At 43.7% G+C, this 17220-nt stretch overlaps 1 protein-coding gene across 2 annotated transcripts in view; it reads right to left on the reverse strand.

The window, feature by feature from the left end:
* Positions 1 to 17220, reverse strand: part of LOC118386320 (glutamate receptor ionotropic, kainate 4-like) — a 440995-nt gene that overhangs the window by 280917 nt on the left and 142858 nt on the right. The gene's annotated exons all lie outside the window — the stretch shown is intronic.

Below are 17220 nucleotides of genomic sequence, written 5' to 3' on the forward strand. Positions count from 1 at the left end.
TGATCCAACCATTAATTCATACATTGTTGTGCCCCTAGTCTGAGAGAATGGAAGTTCAATATGTAGCTAGATGTAGAAGGCTAATGTTATCTAACGTTGCCCATGACTGGAAGTTAGGCTAGCGAGCAAGCATTTAGCCAGGTAGCCTAGGACAACAAAAAATAAGCGTGTAGTGTATGACAGAGTGATTGACCGTTTCGTCAACATGAAAGAGAAGAGGATGGCAGTGGGGTGAGTCAACATGTTTTTCTACTTGCATGAAGGCGCACGCACACACACACACAGAAATCAGAACCATGGACAGCCACATCATATTTAGCTTACTGTTGATTGGACTAAATTCTTCTTGGTATCTTTCAGTTGTCACTGTATTAGACTAAGCTAACTAACTATGATTTGATGATGTTGAAATGTTGAAGTTGAAATGGTGCTGGAATAGTGAAGGCAGCTCCTGTTTTCTTTGCGACTTGCAGTAACTCTCTGTGGTTCTAAATCAATAGTTGTTTAGTGGTCCGAAATTGTCGGAAACATTAACTTCCTTGACCATGCTGTAGGGCATGTAACTCTGTTACTGTACATGCAATATGCTTTATGGACTTCACCAGACAGAGGTTGCTATCCGGTTTTGTGATAAAACAAAGGTGTGGTTGAATTTATTCTGACACTGTGTCTTCTTATTATTTCGGCCTTTAGGCCTATTTATCACAGTCGCAAGGCATATGAATTAACAGGTTATAGAGCAGACAACACAATTACCACAACACATAGGTTGTAATATGGGTGGGGTGGCTTCCCAGTGATTTTACCAACACTACTGACTTACATTATTGCCCTTTTGCCATACTATATGAAACATGTTAGCATTAGCATCAACCGCTTGGTTTAAAGGTGTGAAAATAATGTAATCATACTCAAATATGAAGAGCATACATTGTTAAATGTAGCATAGTGTGGGATTTTCACTGTATTGTACATTCCATATGTCATACATGTACTACATATGTACATGATTTATTTCTGAGTCTGAATACATTTAAACAAGCAAATTTGAGGAAAACTCTGGTAATACACTCGACCACTGCTACTCCCCCTTTCGAAATGCTTACAAGGCCCTCCCTTCGGCATATCAGATCACAACTCCATTTTGCTCCTACATTCCCATAGGCAGAAACTCATACAGGAAGTACCCGTGCTAAGGTCTATTTAACGCTGGTCTGACCAATCAGAATCCATGCTTTATATTGTTTTATGTTCCAGGATATGAAAAACAGCTTCTATCTCAAGATCCTCAGACTGTTAAATAACCACTATTCACTAGCCGGCTACCACCCGGTTACTCAACCCTGCACCTTAGAGACTGCTGCCCTATATACATAGACATGGAATCACTGGCCACATTAATAATGTTTACATACTGCTTTACTCATCTCATATGTATATACTCTATTCTATTCAACTGTATTTTAGTCAATTCCACTCCAACATGGCTCAATCTAATATTTATATATTTCTTAATTCCATTACTTTACTTTTAGATGTGTGTATTGTTGCTTTTTTGTTAGATACTACTGCACTGTTGGAGCTAGGAACACAAGCATTTCGCTACACCGCAACAGCATCTGCTAAAAATGTGTATGTGACCAATAAAATGTGATCTGATTTGATTTCAGGCTGGGCTTCTACTAGGCTAATAAGACCTAGGTGAATTGTTGTCATGGGTGATACGATATGTCACTCTTTATTCCATTCAGCAGCTGCCATATTACAGTCAGCAAGAGATCTGCTCATAAACTGACAGTCAAAATGACGTGTAAATTAATAAATACCCATAATCTTTATTCCTTAGACTCGAAGTAGAGCAATTTTGTTGCTAAATGCATCTAGATATTACGCTAAGTAGCCACATCCACTTAAACTGCCACACATGGCGCTTCCCTTCACTGTTTAGTACTTCAGTGCATTCCCACAGAGATAGAGGCAAAAATGTGAGTAATCTCAGATGAGGGGAAAACGCAAATGTCCCCCTGGCGCAAACAACTATTTTGTACCCAGTTATATTGTAGACCCTTCAAATTCAAATCTGGACCTCGAAGCCAGTTCCTCTTATTAAAAATGTTTAAAAAATCTCTCTGGACAGGGACTGATTTAGACCTCTGACACCAGGTGTAAGCAATTAATTATCAGGTAGAACAGAAAACCAGCAGTACTCTGGACCTCTATGGTATGATTTGAATACACCTGTTGTAGACTATCAAAGTCTGATTGCAAAACCTCTATCGCATCTGTTTATGACGTTGATGTTTTTCCTGTTTACGTTTTCTATCCAAATATTGTAAACTGACTACATATATTTTTTAAAAAGTGCTGTTCCCTGGTTTCTACAGTATGGCTGGGGCATATCTGAGGTACAGTAAGTTAAACCAAGTACGAGCTAAGTAGACAGACCTGAGTCTGTCCAACTGAGGTCTTCTATATGGTTAGTAAAAGTTGAAGCTCTGACCTCTTTCTCCCCTCTCTCTCCAGATGAAATCTCGCGTCTTGTGACGGCCGGCCGCCCAACAACCTGCCCGCTTGACCCTATCCCCTCCTCTCTTCTCCAGACCATTTCCGGAGACCTTCTCCCTTACCTCACCTCTCTCATCAACTCATCCCTGACCGCTGGCTACGTCCCTTCCGTCTTCAAGAGAGCGAGAGTTGCACCCCTTCTGAAAAAACCTACACTCGATCCCTCCGATGTCAACAACTACAGACCAGTATCCCTTCTTTTCTTTTCTCTCCAAAACTCTTGAACGTGCCGTCCTTGGCCAGCTCTCCCGCTATCTCTCTCAGAATGACCTTCTTGATCCAAATCAGTCAGGTTTCAAGACTAGTCATTCAACTGAGACTGCTCTTCTCTGTATCACGGAGGCGCTCCGCACTGCTAAAGCTAACTCTCTCTCCTCTGCTCTCATCCTTCTAGACCTATCGGCTGCCTTCGATACTGTGAACCATCAGATCCTCCTGTCCACCCTCTCCGAGTTGGGCATCTCCGGCGCGGCCCACGCTTGGATTGCGTCCTACCTGACAGGTCGCTCCTACCAGGTGGCGTGGCGAGAATCTGTCTCCTCACCACGCGCTCTCACCACTGGTGTCCCCCAGGGCTCTGTTCTAGGCCCTCTCCTATTCTCGCTATACACCAAGTCACTTGGCTCTGTCATAACCTCACATGGTCTCTCCTATCATTGCTATGCAGACGACACACAATTAATCTTCTCCTTTCCCCTTCTGATGACCAGGTGGCGAATCGCATCTCTGCATGTCTGGCAGACATATCAGTGTGGATGACGGATCACCACCTCAAGCTGAACCTCAGCAAGACGGAGCTGCTCTTCCTCCCGGGGAAGGACTGCCCGTTCCATGATCTCGGTTGACAGTTGACAACTCCATTGTGTCCTCCTCCCAGAGCGCTAAGAACCTTGGCGTGATCCTGGACAACACCCTGTCGTTCTCAACTAACATCAAGGCGGTGGCCCGTTCCTGTAGGTTCATGCTCTACAACATCCGCAGAGTACGACCCTGCCTCACACAGGAAGCGGCGCAGGTCCTAATCCAGGCACTTGTCATCTCCCGTCTGGATTACTGCAACTCGCTGTTGGCTGGGCTCCCTGCCTGTGCCATTAAACCCCTACAACTCATCCAGAACGCCGCAGCCCGTCTGGTGTTCAACCTTCCCAAGTTCTCTCACGTCACCCCGCTCCTCCGCTCTCTCCACTGGCTTCCAGTTGAAGCTCGCATCCGCTACAAGACCATGGTGCTTGCCTACGGAGCTGTGAGGGGAACGGCACCTCAGTACCTCCAGGCTCTGATCAGGCCCTACACCCAAACAAGGGCACTGCGTTCATCCACCTCTGGCCTGCTCGCCTCCCTACCACTGAGGAAGTACAGTTCCCGCTCAGCCCAGTCAAAACTGTTCGCTGCTCTGGCCCCCAATGGTGGAACAAACTCCTCACGACGCCAGGACAGCGGAGTCAATCACCACCTTCCGGAGACACCCGAAACCCCACCTCTTTAAGGAATACCTAGGATAGGATAAAGTAATCCTTCTCACCCCCCACCCTTAAAAGATTTAGATGCACTATTGTAAAGTGGCTGTTCCACTGGATGTCATAAGGTGAATGCACCAATTTGTAAGTCGCTCTGGATAAGAGCGTCTGCTAAATGACTTAAATGTAAATGTAAACACAAAATTGGGTATTAAAGTAAGATAAACAGAAATAGCTAGCCAAGTAATATAGGCAAGGAAATGCACAACAACCAACAGAATTCTATGTGGACATTATAAAGTTAGTGCATCTCATATTTAAGAGAACTAGAAAGTGCTGAGCTGATAAGATGCCGCTGGACTCTGGCTGCCAGACGTACCGACTCATAAAAAAGTGGCACCTCTTTGCGATGTGATATCCTTTCATTTCAGTGAGGCTGTTAGGATGGGAAACCTTATGTCGTTGCCACATGGGAAAAGTTCTGGATGGACAGATCCATTATAAATGCAGCGTACTGCCTTATAAAATAAGACAGGGGGGACAACACTGTGACCATCTAACTGCATCATAAAGTATGGGGGGGGGTCATAAATAATGTTCCACTCATTCCATTGAACATCGCTGATATGGTAGCTAGCCCAAAAGTGATTTTGTCAGGTGTCAGATTGGTGTCAAACGTGTTTGTTTTCCCGCTAATTACAACAAATGGTCAATTCATGACATGATCAACATGTTTATTCAAGTCATGCCATGGAAGACTCACATCATAAGTATTGACAGGAGAGGGGTAGCAGTGTCAAATGAAACAATCACCATGGTAGCTTTTGCCTTATTTGATTGAGCCCCTCGACTGTTAATGAACTGCAGAAGAGGTATGATTGAAAAGTCATGTTTCAACAGATACTGTGGATGATTGAGAGTGGGTGGGTGTGTGGGGGTATACAATGTAGTGTGAACACTTTCCTTCGTTGACCCAAAAATGATCCAATAATGGACATTATTGGACGTGGCTGGTCAGAACAACATTGCGGGGTATAGGGGCCGGAACATGTCACTTTGTTCTGATTTAAGTTGAACAATTCGCCAGTCCCACCATGACAAATGCTCTTTGAAATGTTTCCAAAGCAATGTTTGTGTGAATGGAAATTGAAAGAATATTTCAAAAACACTGCCTGAATGCCTTGATAGCCTGGCACACGTTCAAAAAGAGTCGAGAAATGAATTGGCAGTCGCACCATTCATCATGAAGATGGGGAGATCTCTCTCTCTCTCTCTCTCTCTCTCTCTCTCTCTCTCTCTCTCTCTCTCTCTCTCTCTCTCTCTCTCTCTCTCTCTCTCTCTCTCTCTCTCACTCACTCACTCACTCACTCACACTCTCAGGACCTGTAAAATAACTATCCATTTGCCCTGCCATTGGCAGACGTCTGATAACATCTAAAGTCAATACTCTCATTATGCATTTGTGTTGATTGTTTGTTTTTCTTCTTGACCTGCTTATAACCCAACATGACACTGAAACTACTGTTACCCAAAATAACACTTTCCAACAGACACTGGGAGACAAATTCACCTTTCAGCAGGTCAATAACCTAAAACACAAGGCCAAATCTACACTGGAGTTACTTACCAAGAAGACAGTGAAAGTTCCTGAGTGGCCAAGTTACAGTTTTGACTTAAATCGGCATAAATCTATGGCAAGACTTGAAAATGGCTGTCTCGCAATGACCAACAACTAACTAAACAACTTGAATATTTTTTTTAATTAATAATGTGCAAATACTGTACGACCCAGGTGTCCGAAGATCTTAGAGACTTACACAGAAATACTCTCGGCTGTAATCACTGCCAAAAAAAAACATGTTTTCAATTTGTCATTATGGGGTAGTGTGTGTAGATGGAAAAATGTGGAAAAAAAGTGGGTAAGCTGCAATATTATCTCTGGCCATCAGTGTATTATAGTGACACAGCTGTACTCTGACAGTAGAGTAAAGGCTCTGTTTGTAGTGTGTCTGCTAGCAAGCTAGCTTCACAGAGCCAGAGAGCCCAGGCATGACTCCTCTGTTGCTCTGTCATATACTCACCTCTACCCCCCCCCCCATTTCCCTAAACGAATCAACAGCAGTAGAGTAAACAAATGCACTGCGGGGCCCAGCACGCCTAATCCACTGGCCCAGCCCTTGCTTCCCTTTCCCTACCGCTTCACTTCCATCTCATATCCTGTTAGCTCTCTGCTGACTCCTTGCTTCCTCTTATGCTGCAGCCCCAGTCCCTCTATCACAAATCCTCCCCCCAATCCTCTTCTCCTCTCCCCCCCCCCAAAATGCGGAGCAGAGCAGATAGACTCTACACTGTGATTAATGCAGGTGCCACATTGTGCGGCACGGGCAATATGGAGCTGCGATAGTTTCCCCCGCAGTGGACTCTTGCTCAGACACGACCAGACTGATGGGACAGGAGGGAGGGCGACAGGGAAAGGGGGAGGGAGGGGGACATTTTTTGGCAATGCCAGTTCCGCGAGACTTACGGCTGGGATAAATCTTTGCAGGCATGTTTGTGAGGCAGGGGTGCAATAATGGGGGGGGGGGGGTCAGCTTCGACAGCCATTGCTCAGTGAATGGGGATCAGTTTCCTTCCTCTCTTGTGTTATACTGACCTCATCACATAGGGCCATATCTTCTATGAGCTAATGGCTAGGCTACTGTACGCTCTCTGTCACTGTCTGAAGGTCAAAAGCGAGTCAGAAACTGAGATGGTTATTTCCATCAACAGGGGATAAGTGATGACGGCTTTCTGGCAAAAATGGTATTTTATCCCATTTAAAGATATGCATCACAATTGTGATCCAAGCCGCCAATAAAAGTCTCAAAAGGAAATAGATCTTCAAAATAGCGGATTCATTTCTGACCATAAATAGCCAAAAGTTGTTTGACGGAAGTTGAAATAAACTGTAACCCTCTCAAACAAATGCTTATGTCGAAGACAACTAATTATAAAAAGTGCAGGCCAAGTTTGAGTATTCTCAAACGAATCACTGTAGGGGTAGTCACACATCCACAGCAGGGTAGAAATGATTAATTTACAAGATAACACCACAGCCTCTGCGGTACTGCCTAATGCAATTGAGAAATATCTTTCGGAGCTCCGATAGCAAGTGATCAAAAAAAATAACCCCGAAAAATATGATTATAATGCTAACTGAATAACAAAGAAGATCAGACGCGTTTCACTTTTCTTCCCGAGCGATATACTTCGCGCTCAAGGACACAGTGGCCAGGTTGTCTGGCAGGGCCCACATTTAAGACGATGGATTGATCCCTTTAGAGAAGCATTACCTGGGCCCCCAGAACTATTCTGCACAAGACAATTAGATTCCCTATTTGCAGAGCCTGTTGCCAGTGCTCTGATCTGATTGTGGTGTCACCACACACCCTATTAGATTGATTAATTCAATTTGAAGATGCAAGCAAAAACCTCTACAGAAGTCATAGGGAAGTGATCACTCTTGGTACGGAGTACGACGGGGGACACATACCACCAGCGGCAGATGGCAAATTGGATGTTCTCAAAGAGCACGTACGTTTATTAGTTCACTCGGAACCCAACCTCTTTGTAATATCTTATTGCTGAAACGTAAATGGTGAATGTACAATTTCGTTTCGGTAGCTAGTGTGCTGTTAACTTTGTTATTCTCAATCATCACAAAAGATGATACAGTTGAGGTTCATAGAAAGACCGCCGTATCAACGTATATTCATCTCTTATCAACTATCCGATGTAGAGTCCAATGCGGACAAGACACATTTCAAGGTTTATTACAACAATGTTGATTTATGCCGATACGGATAAAAGATTGGAGTTGATAAATTCACACCTTTTTACAATCCAAACGAAGGGGGCTCATCGCTACTCATTAGCTACTAAAATATAAGGTGGTTGTTGTAGGCTGAGAGTTGAGAGACGAAAAGGTCTAATAGTGTGCTTAAAACGTGAAACAAAAAACGATGAGCGCCAGAAAGTGCTTTATGGAAGGCTATACATCAAACCCTGAGCAGAGACTGCCCTCAGAGCAGCCTTCTTCAGAAGGCCTGTTTCTGAAAACGGTGTGGGGCTGGAGACGCATACTAAGTGGGCCAACCGACTGGCAGGGAGGGCAGTAAATTCAGGGCCCGCAGTAAACTAATTCGTGGTGCCGTTATTCTGTGGCTGTGTGGAGGAGGAATACTACTATCTCCAGACTTCATGGCCTGTCCGGTTTGAGATATTACACCTGCTGTTGCTCACCTCCCCCAGATCCACCCCACTCAGGATCATGGCCAAGCCAGGAGGCGACCAACCCAGCTCAGATTAATGCTTCTCACCGGCCGCTGGTGAGAAATTACACTTTAAGGTGGGCCACACAAAGAAAATGAGCCATTCCGTGATCAGCTTTGCTGCTTCCAAACTCCCCTCGCTATGCTTGTTATTAAGATAAGGAATACTAAAACATGCTGAGCATTTTATGCACAATCTAAAGATTTCCAGATAATAGGCTCCCTTAATCTGTTTTAAACAGGGTCTTAGAGAGATAAGAGACAGGTTACCAGGGTAATCAACACTTTGGGTCAATAGGTTGAGATTTTAAGTTCAAGAGCTTCTGAAGCTAATTTTTTGCTCAATAAAAGCGGGGAAGCATCAAATGACTTGTCTTGGATGCTGATGTTGAGAGGCCGGATGCTGATGCTTCTTATCTGGGCCATAGAGATTTTGCCTTCGTCAATCTAAGCCTTTTCTCTCTGAGGTAAATCCTCTACCATGGCTCAAACATGGCTGCATTTCAATCAGCAAGTTTACCTGCAGTGTTCCTAGGCCATCATTGAAAATAATAATTTGTTCTTAACTGACTTGCCTAGTTAAATAAAGGTAGAATAAATAAATAAATAAAAAATCTAGACAAAGCTCTCCAAATACTCTCATTTACAATTCTATATTACGTGCCCCAATCAAAGATTAAAAGGGTTTAGCAATTTTTAAGTATAAAAAAAAACATTCCACTGGGGTTGAAAAAAACGCTCCCAGAAATTGTGAACTACCCATTGATGGATTTACAGAAAGTGCTCATGCACATCTAGAGTACTGGGCTCGTTGTGTTTTCAACAATTGAGGATGTCTTGTTCTGCAAGCACAGCAGATGACAATGGAGATAAGATCTCAAGGCACTTGATTATCCTTTTTTCATGGCTCAGCATCCATCATTCGTCAATAACATGTGCTTATTTTGGGAAGTGTCACTGGGTGTAAAATGGCTTTCCCCCGAGAGGAGAGTACTATAGCCAAGGGGACAGCCAGGCAGATCGAGTAAGGGTGACCTTTTTCACACCCCACTGCTGCTTTCCCATCAACACCAGCTCCTCTCAAGCAGCCTGTGAAAACAGCATTTTGGAAAAGGCCTTGGCACAGCACACCGGAATGGCAGATGTACAGAAACATGGGAATATAGTCTAGATATAGCTCCTATTAGAGATTTAGCCCCCCTACACCCCCACCATGAAGACATTGGAATGTTCCTGCTATCTGATGCTGTTGAACTTGGAAGTAATACTCAGACCCCCTAATATTACGCGGCCCATATCTCCATCCGACTCTGCATGAGAAGATAAACGAAGCGCCGTTTCGAGTATAACCCGGACATTTTAATTAGCTGCTCTTAAATTCAGCCTGACCCGGTTTCAACTTTGATTAGTTGGCAGTAGCAGTGATAAGGAGCTGTCACTCTTTCGGGGCCCATACACAGGGTTATTCAGAGCAAATTGTCTTCACCCATTCCACAGCTCCACAATACACTGTCTGCCAGTGGGAGAAATGTTCATGCCTCGGTGCAGGCTTAAAGGTACAATGGAGAAAGGAAAGCTGTGTAAAATGTCACAGTGTTAACCTATACAAAACCTTGCTCTGTTAATCTTGAGGCTCTGACTGGTAGCTAGGCTACAGCCCAGATAGCAGACGACTGTGGGCCAGATCTGGTCACATTACCTGGTATCGGTGGGCTGGATTTGGGCCATAATAATTTTGCTATCTGGGAACTGCTTGCTCACTTAAATGTTACACCGAAAAAGACAAAGCATAGATATGGGCGCAAAACCCCCCTTGCCCTCCTCTCCTTCACACCCTCCACAGCCCACATCTCATCAGACTGCAATAATAGAAATACAGAACAAAGTGGTTCTATCAATCAGGCAAGAGGACATTGGCTTTTTACTGATGTTCCCCCCTCCTCCATCCTAAATGGTGTTTACCAAGCTCTAGCAAAGCCACCCTTCACCACACTCCACTGGAACCAGATGCGACTGTAGCCTGGGCCCGACAGGCCTCTTCCCTCCACTCTACTCTGACTAGATAAGTAAGAATGGCATGGTCTCATTCTGCCCCTCCATTTGTCTCTCTCCGTCTTTGTCTTTCTTCATCCCTCCCTCCCAACCCCATCCCTTCTCTCTTTACGCATCTCGAGATGGTTCATTTCGTCTCTCTCCCTTCTCTCTCACTCTCAAAGCAAACGTAAACACAAGTTGCTGGAAGACTCATTTACAGCAACAAGCACATCTACAGAGATGCAGCACATGGCCCCGGGTCAACATGCGGCCGAGGCAATTGTAAAATATGAATACACAATAGTACATCTTTTGTACTTACAGCCTTATTGAAATAGAAGGAACTGCAGTGCAGGTTCATAAATATTAAAATGGCAACCGTATAGAAGAGCAAAGTTGTGGACTCTCGTCACATGACTTGGATTTGAGTCACAAATGTTATGACTTGAGACTTGACTTGATATAAAACAACTTGTGACCTGACTTGGGCAAGGAGCCTCTGGACTCGACTTGTGACTTGAAATGAGCTGGCCAGGATTCGTAACGTTTTGTCACTCACTGTGTGACACAGAGTCTCTGTGGATTCCTCTCCACACAGCTGGAGACAGTAGCCGCTGAATCCCTCTTGCAACAGACTGGCTAGTGAAACGCACACTCGATTGGACCAGCAAACTGTCACTGAACACAGGTGGGTTAAATGTTTGCTGTTGCTTTTCACATGGGTAAATGTATAACGTGGCAAATCCAGTGGAGGCTGTTGAGGGGAGGACGGCTCAGGACAATGTCTGGAAGGGAGTAAATTGAATGGAAACTATGCGTTTGCTGTATTTGATACCGTTCCATTCCAGCCATTCCCACGAGCCTATCCTCCCCAATTAAGATGCCACCAACCTCCTGTGGGCAAATGTATATTCCCCCCCATCTACTCCTAGAATAACTGCTAGTGTTTCATCATTTCATCCCGTACCGTTTATTGCAACTCTTAGACATTTCTGTTTCATGTTTGATACGCTACATTTTAATTGACCATTTCTTACCATCTGAGTGGCCATGATGTTTATTGTGCACATGAACGTCCGCACGAGTTATGAGGTAGAAGTTCTGTTTATTTCATTTGAATCATTTGTATAATACTTCCGGGTTAGGTCGGAGTTCCATGTGTCTGTTGTCACGTTCAGAGCAACTGCGAACTGGTAAATCTCAGACTTCTGACTTCAGTGCTTTCAACCACAACTTGGAACTCGAGCTCCGTCTGGGGGAAATCATCTTTTGAACGGTCATCCAAGTTGGAAACATCGGGCATCTTTCTAGAGCTCCGACCTGAAGAACACTGATGTCATTATTCAAAGGTTATGTTCTTGTTGTTTTTTTTCTGAAACGCACCGCGTCCAATGCTTCTGTCATTCTGGATGTGCACGCAGCTTACTCACCCACCACGCTTTGGAGTTGAATAGGAGATAATGATTGTTCCACGTATGAATGGTGATAAAACACCCTTAGGCTAATAATCATTAAGTCTGGTTGAGACAAATGTATCAATGTAACAATGGATGTAGGAATTGCTTTTTATATTGTAGAACCATTTTATTCGTTGTAATTGCCAATTGGGTAATTGTGTGGTCCTGGGAGGGGTCAAGTGCTGATATGTACCTGTTTGAGCTCCTGTTAGAGAGATTTGATTTGGTTTCTCAAGGGAGGGCTGTGCAGTCTCGCCCTCTACCTGTGTCCGTTCAGCTAGAACAGGTTAAGCCTGATACAGAGTGGCCTGTTGCCAGTGCTTAAATTGAAGCGGATCTGGCACCTCTCAGATTTGACTCGTTCGTTCCGGCACCTATTTGCCCGGATCTGGTACTTCTCACAGCATGATTTATTCATTGTTTCACTGTTCGCAACTGTAAACATTCTTATAAACACGATCAGTGTTAAATCAAGTTGCCACCTCGTTATTTCTCCCACCCGCCAGAAAGATCATCACGTAAAAGCACGGTGATCCTTCTGTGTAAATCATCCTATCCTGCTACACTGATTTGCGACCTGCTCTCTTATTTGTACATGGAGGTTATGAGGAGGGCCGGTGGGGTTAGTAACTGATCTTGACACAGGTCTTGGTAGTGGTGGTCGGCTAGTGAAGAGGTGCCAAAGTAAACACGTCACGTAGCCTAGTCGTCTGCTTGCTGGATTTTAAACTGTGGGAAAGACAGATTTAAAAAAAAAAATGGATAAATCACCACCGCCCTACTAGCGAGTCAGACTCTTTCCAGCGGCACCTACACTAGTTAATAGGGTTACTAGCGAGTCAAGACTCAGTGAATAACCCCTGGCTTGTCATGTAGAATTCAATGCTGGGCTGTACAACATGCAAAAAGGTAAGGAGTTTGGGTCTAGAAACGACTGGAGGGATTAAACTAGCAAAAGAGTGGGCGGAATGTACATGAACAGTTCTGCCTCCGACGTCAAAAACACCAACAAAGAGCCCTCAGAAAGAAATGTTTTTTAACAGGCCAGAACCAAGGCACATTTGGTGGCAGCAAGCATTGTACACAAGGATAAAGAGGACACCCAGATTATAGCTAACATTCAAAATACAAAAAAAAATAGACACTACAGCCAGAGTCTTCCCGAACAGCCTTGGAAGGAGGCTTAACCTCACAGCCACAGGCGCGCTTATAGCTTTGAGCAAGAAATTGACTGTCAGGAGTTAAATGGACTTGACACGGGAAGAGTCATTCTGGGAGATTTTGAAAACTAGGGTAGGTTTTTTTTCCCTTTACAAACTTGTTCCTGTACTGTGAAGTTGAACCTGAATGTGCTTTATATTATCAAATAGGCAGGAGGCCTATATATTCTCATATGTGTGTTCTGCTGTAGTCTACAATGATTTATTTTATTTGAAGTTCTATTCTGAAATGGTGACATTTGTTCTACTGCTATATTGATTATAGCCCCACAGCTCAGTGTGTGTGTATATGCATATGGTGGGTGTTCTGCAATGACATCTAAAAAATGTTGCTGTACATTGACGTCTCGAAAGTTAGGCAATAAGAAATTCTGGCTTGTGAAAGCCTCACAGCTGTACTCAAGTATGTGGGCATCCTTTGAATTAATCAGCACCTTTAGAAGCTAAAGGTGAAAAGTAAAATCAAACCATGTGAATGACATAGGTTGATGTTGTTGAAAGCAGTCGAACGGGTAGGAATGCTGCAGGCTCATTTGAGACTGGAAAAGGTAGTGAAAAGAGCACATCGAGTCCTTAAAGAAGCTCTCTCCCCATATGAGCTTTTACAGGTCTCATTACACAAGACATCCTACGGAGCTGGCCATGATACATTCTGTTATGGCTGGAAGTGAGAGTGTTATGCTCTGTAAAGCCTAGAGTAGTGGGACCTGTTGTTAGCATTACAAATTGTACTCATATATACACACCATGTAATTCACAAGAGTACACACTCTGCAATGTGTGCTCATATATTCACCATGTAATTCACAAAGGTACTGAAGAAAAAAGGACCTCAACAGTGCATCTGCAGTTCTGGGCAGTTTTGTTTACTTCACATTGCAGAGGGCATACTCTTGTGAATTACATGGGGTATATAGGAGTACACATTGCAGAGGGCGTACTCTTGTGAATTACATGGGGTATATAGGAGTACACATTGCAGAGGGCATACTCTTGTGAATTACATGGTGTATATAGGAGTACACATTGCAGAGGGCATACTCTTGTGAATTACATGGTGTATATAGGAGTACACATTGCAGAGGGCATACTCTTGTGAATTACATGGGGTATATAGGAGTACACATTGCAGAGGGCATACTCTTGTGAATTACATGGGGTATATAGGAGTACACATTGCAGAGGGCATACTCTTGTGAATTACATGGTGTATATAGGAGTACACATTGCAGAGGGCATACTCTTGTGAATTACATGGGGTATATAGGAGTACACATTGCAGAGGGCGTACTCTTGTGAATTACATGGGGTATATAGGAGTACACATTGCAGAGGGCATACTCTTGTGACTTACATGGGGTATATAGGAGTACACATTGCAGAGGGCATACTCTTGTGAATTACATGGTGTATATAGGAGTACACATTGCAGAGGGCATACTCTTGTGAATTACATGGTGTATATAGGAGTACACATTGCAGAGGGCATACTCTTGTGAATTACATGGGGTATATATGAGAGACAGCAACAGCAACACAGGTCATATAATTGAAGTGGTTTTCTAACTAGTTACTCAAGGTCAACATCTCTTGAATTCGCAAAAGTTGATGAGTCGCACGTTTCAGTGCGTACACGTACGGTCATCGCATACCAATCACCTTGATTCTGAATTCCCCTATACAGTACTTGTCTGTACTGTGTATTTAATGTACAACACAGGCAGAACTTGGATAGCTGGGAGTCGTGTCTCAAACTGGTCCTACTCTCCTAATTTCATTTTCCGCTAGACTTGTCAGAGTGTGAGAGGACAGGAACACTTTAAATTCCACTGATGAAGCCAAACAGCCAGGCATCTTCACAATTGGGCCCACAAATATTGAGACAGCTATTTAAACAGCACTGATCAAACATAAGTGAATAAAACTGAATTTCAATGGGCAATAGGACGATCGCCTGGAAGGACAACAGGAACCTCAGCACAACCACGAATAAGCACAAGCTGAGCATCTGTCTGAAAATATGATCTTTGCCTGATAAGAAAACTGACAGTGAAATTTAGGGAAATGGCATGATGGGTGGAAGCGAATCGGTGACACGCACTCAGTCCGCATGACTCTCTCTCCCGTGCCCTTTGCCACTCGCTCTCTTGATGAAGTGAGAGAACTTGAACTCTGTGACCAAAAAAACAGTGAAAACGGTTTATAGCAGCAGTAAAAGCTACTGATTACACAGCCTTACCCACAAGTCAATGACCTTATGCATTAATCCAAGCCTTGACAGGGGCACAACTGGAATGATGACCATGTAGCCATTCTGGGAGGACACCACACACACACACACACACACTCATGCACGCACACACACACACATACACGTCCGCTGTTTCTCATTCAAATGGTATTCTGAGATAATAAGTTTCTCTCTAACAACACTCACAGTGCTCTCTCTGGCCAGCCCAGACATCCCCTCCAGTGATTCCTGTGTCATTGATGCCCGTCTCACAAAATAATCTGTTACATAGCAGCAGACAAAAATCAGTGTCGCTTATCTCCAACTCTCAGGTGCATGGATAAAGGCAGGAGACCCCAGCGGCAGACTGGACCTGATGAGTTCAGTGAACACACACTGCAGGACAGGCTGGAGAGATTCAACTCCACCAGGCTCTGTTTGCTGCACGGCTCACACAGGAATAGTTTGAGGATGGAGCACCACAATGCTGTTACTGGAGCATCGCTGAGAGCGGTTAAAATGATTTTGTATTTGATTTTATTGAACCTATATTTAACTAGGCAAGTCATGGTAAACAAAGTTGAATGGTAAACAGTATGAAGTATGGCCATTTTAATGAAGATGATAAACACGCTTGAGTAAAAATAAAATTCACTCTGGTGATTTAGGATCCGATATAAAAGCAGAGGTTTATGTACAGTGGAGGGATATTTTTGCAGGATCTGCAGCAGAGTGATATACGTGCATGTCATGCAAGAATGCATACAGTATGCTATGAAATTGAAAAATATCTGGGCCAAAGTCGGCTAAGTCAAATTCAGTTCCCAGTGGATTTCACAGGGCCAGTACTTCAGAGCGATGCCATGCTTTCTGAGCAGACTGTGTATTCTTACATTTGTATTCAGACCATACCAATGCAGTCTGTTGGGAGGACTGGGGCTACTTAAAAAAAAATATATGAAAAGGCTGTCATGCAGTGCATTAATTTTGTATTGAAATTTCATCCACAAATACAGTAAACAGTTTGTTCCACGCTCACTTGCCATATTTTCTTCAAGGCAAGTGAGCGTGTGTGTACGTCTGTGTGCACATCTGCATCTGTGTGTATGAGGGAAAAGTACATGACACAAGATATACCAGACAATGCATGCTGGGTGAAAAAGTTCACAGGTGAGGAAGGCAGCTCTAAAATACTTAACCCCTTTCACTGTGATTGACTCCACATAAACATTGTTTGCCATCTGGAAGATACAGTATCTGCAGGTTTGGGGAAATTCAGATCCTCTTTGTGTCAATCTAAGCTTCCTTTGAATGTGGTTGTTTTTCCCTGGCCCAGCACAGCAGGTGGATAATGGAGACAGCCTCTGTATGATCTGCCGGCTGCATCATATTATTGCATCATATTATTTTCCCGTGAATAAAAATTGCCTTTGCATAAAATCCTGATCTCCTGCTACACTCAGCACCATATGTGATTTTGAACAAAGTCCCTTTCTCAACAAATAAAACCGTAACTGAGGCAATTTTGGTTCTGTTTCTTCAGACTCATAAGGGCTTTTCACACTACTGAGCCAATCCAAGCCAAGCTGTACAGAGCTGGTGACATTTACATGTTTACATTTTACCAGACACTCTTATCCAGAGCAACATACAGTAGCAATTCAGGTTAAGTGACTTGCTCAAGGGCATATTGACATATTTTTCACCTTGTCAGCTCGGGGAATGGAACCAGCGAACTTTCAGTTACTGGCCCAACGCTCTTAACCGCTAGGCTACCTGCTGCCCACATTGGCTGGAATCATGCTGAAAAGAAGAATGTGTAAATAAGATATGCGAGGCAGCACAGTTTGGTTTAGCTCTGCACAATAGTGTGAAAAGGGTAATGGCTTGTTTTGGCGTTATACTACAGCAACAAACACATGCAGGAAGATTCCGACAGGAGAAAAC

Source organism: Oncorhynchus keta, chromosome 1, assembly GCF_023373465.1.
Source record: "Oncorhynchus keta strain PuntledgeMale-10-30-2019 chromosome 1, Oket_V2, whole genome shotgun sequence".
Classification (NCBI taxonomy): Eukaryota; Metazoa; Chordata; class Actinopteri; order Salmoniformes; family Salmonidae; genus Oncorhynchus; species Oncorhynchus keta.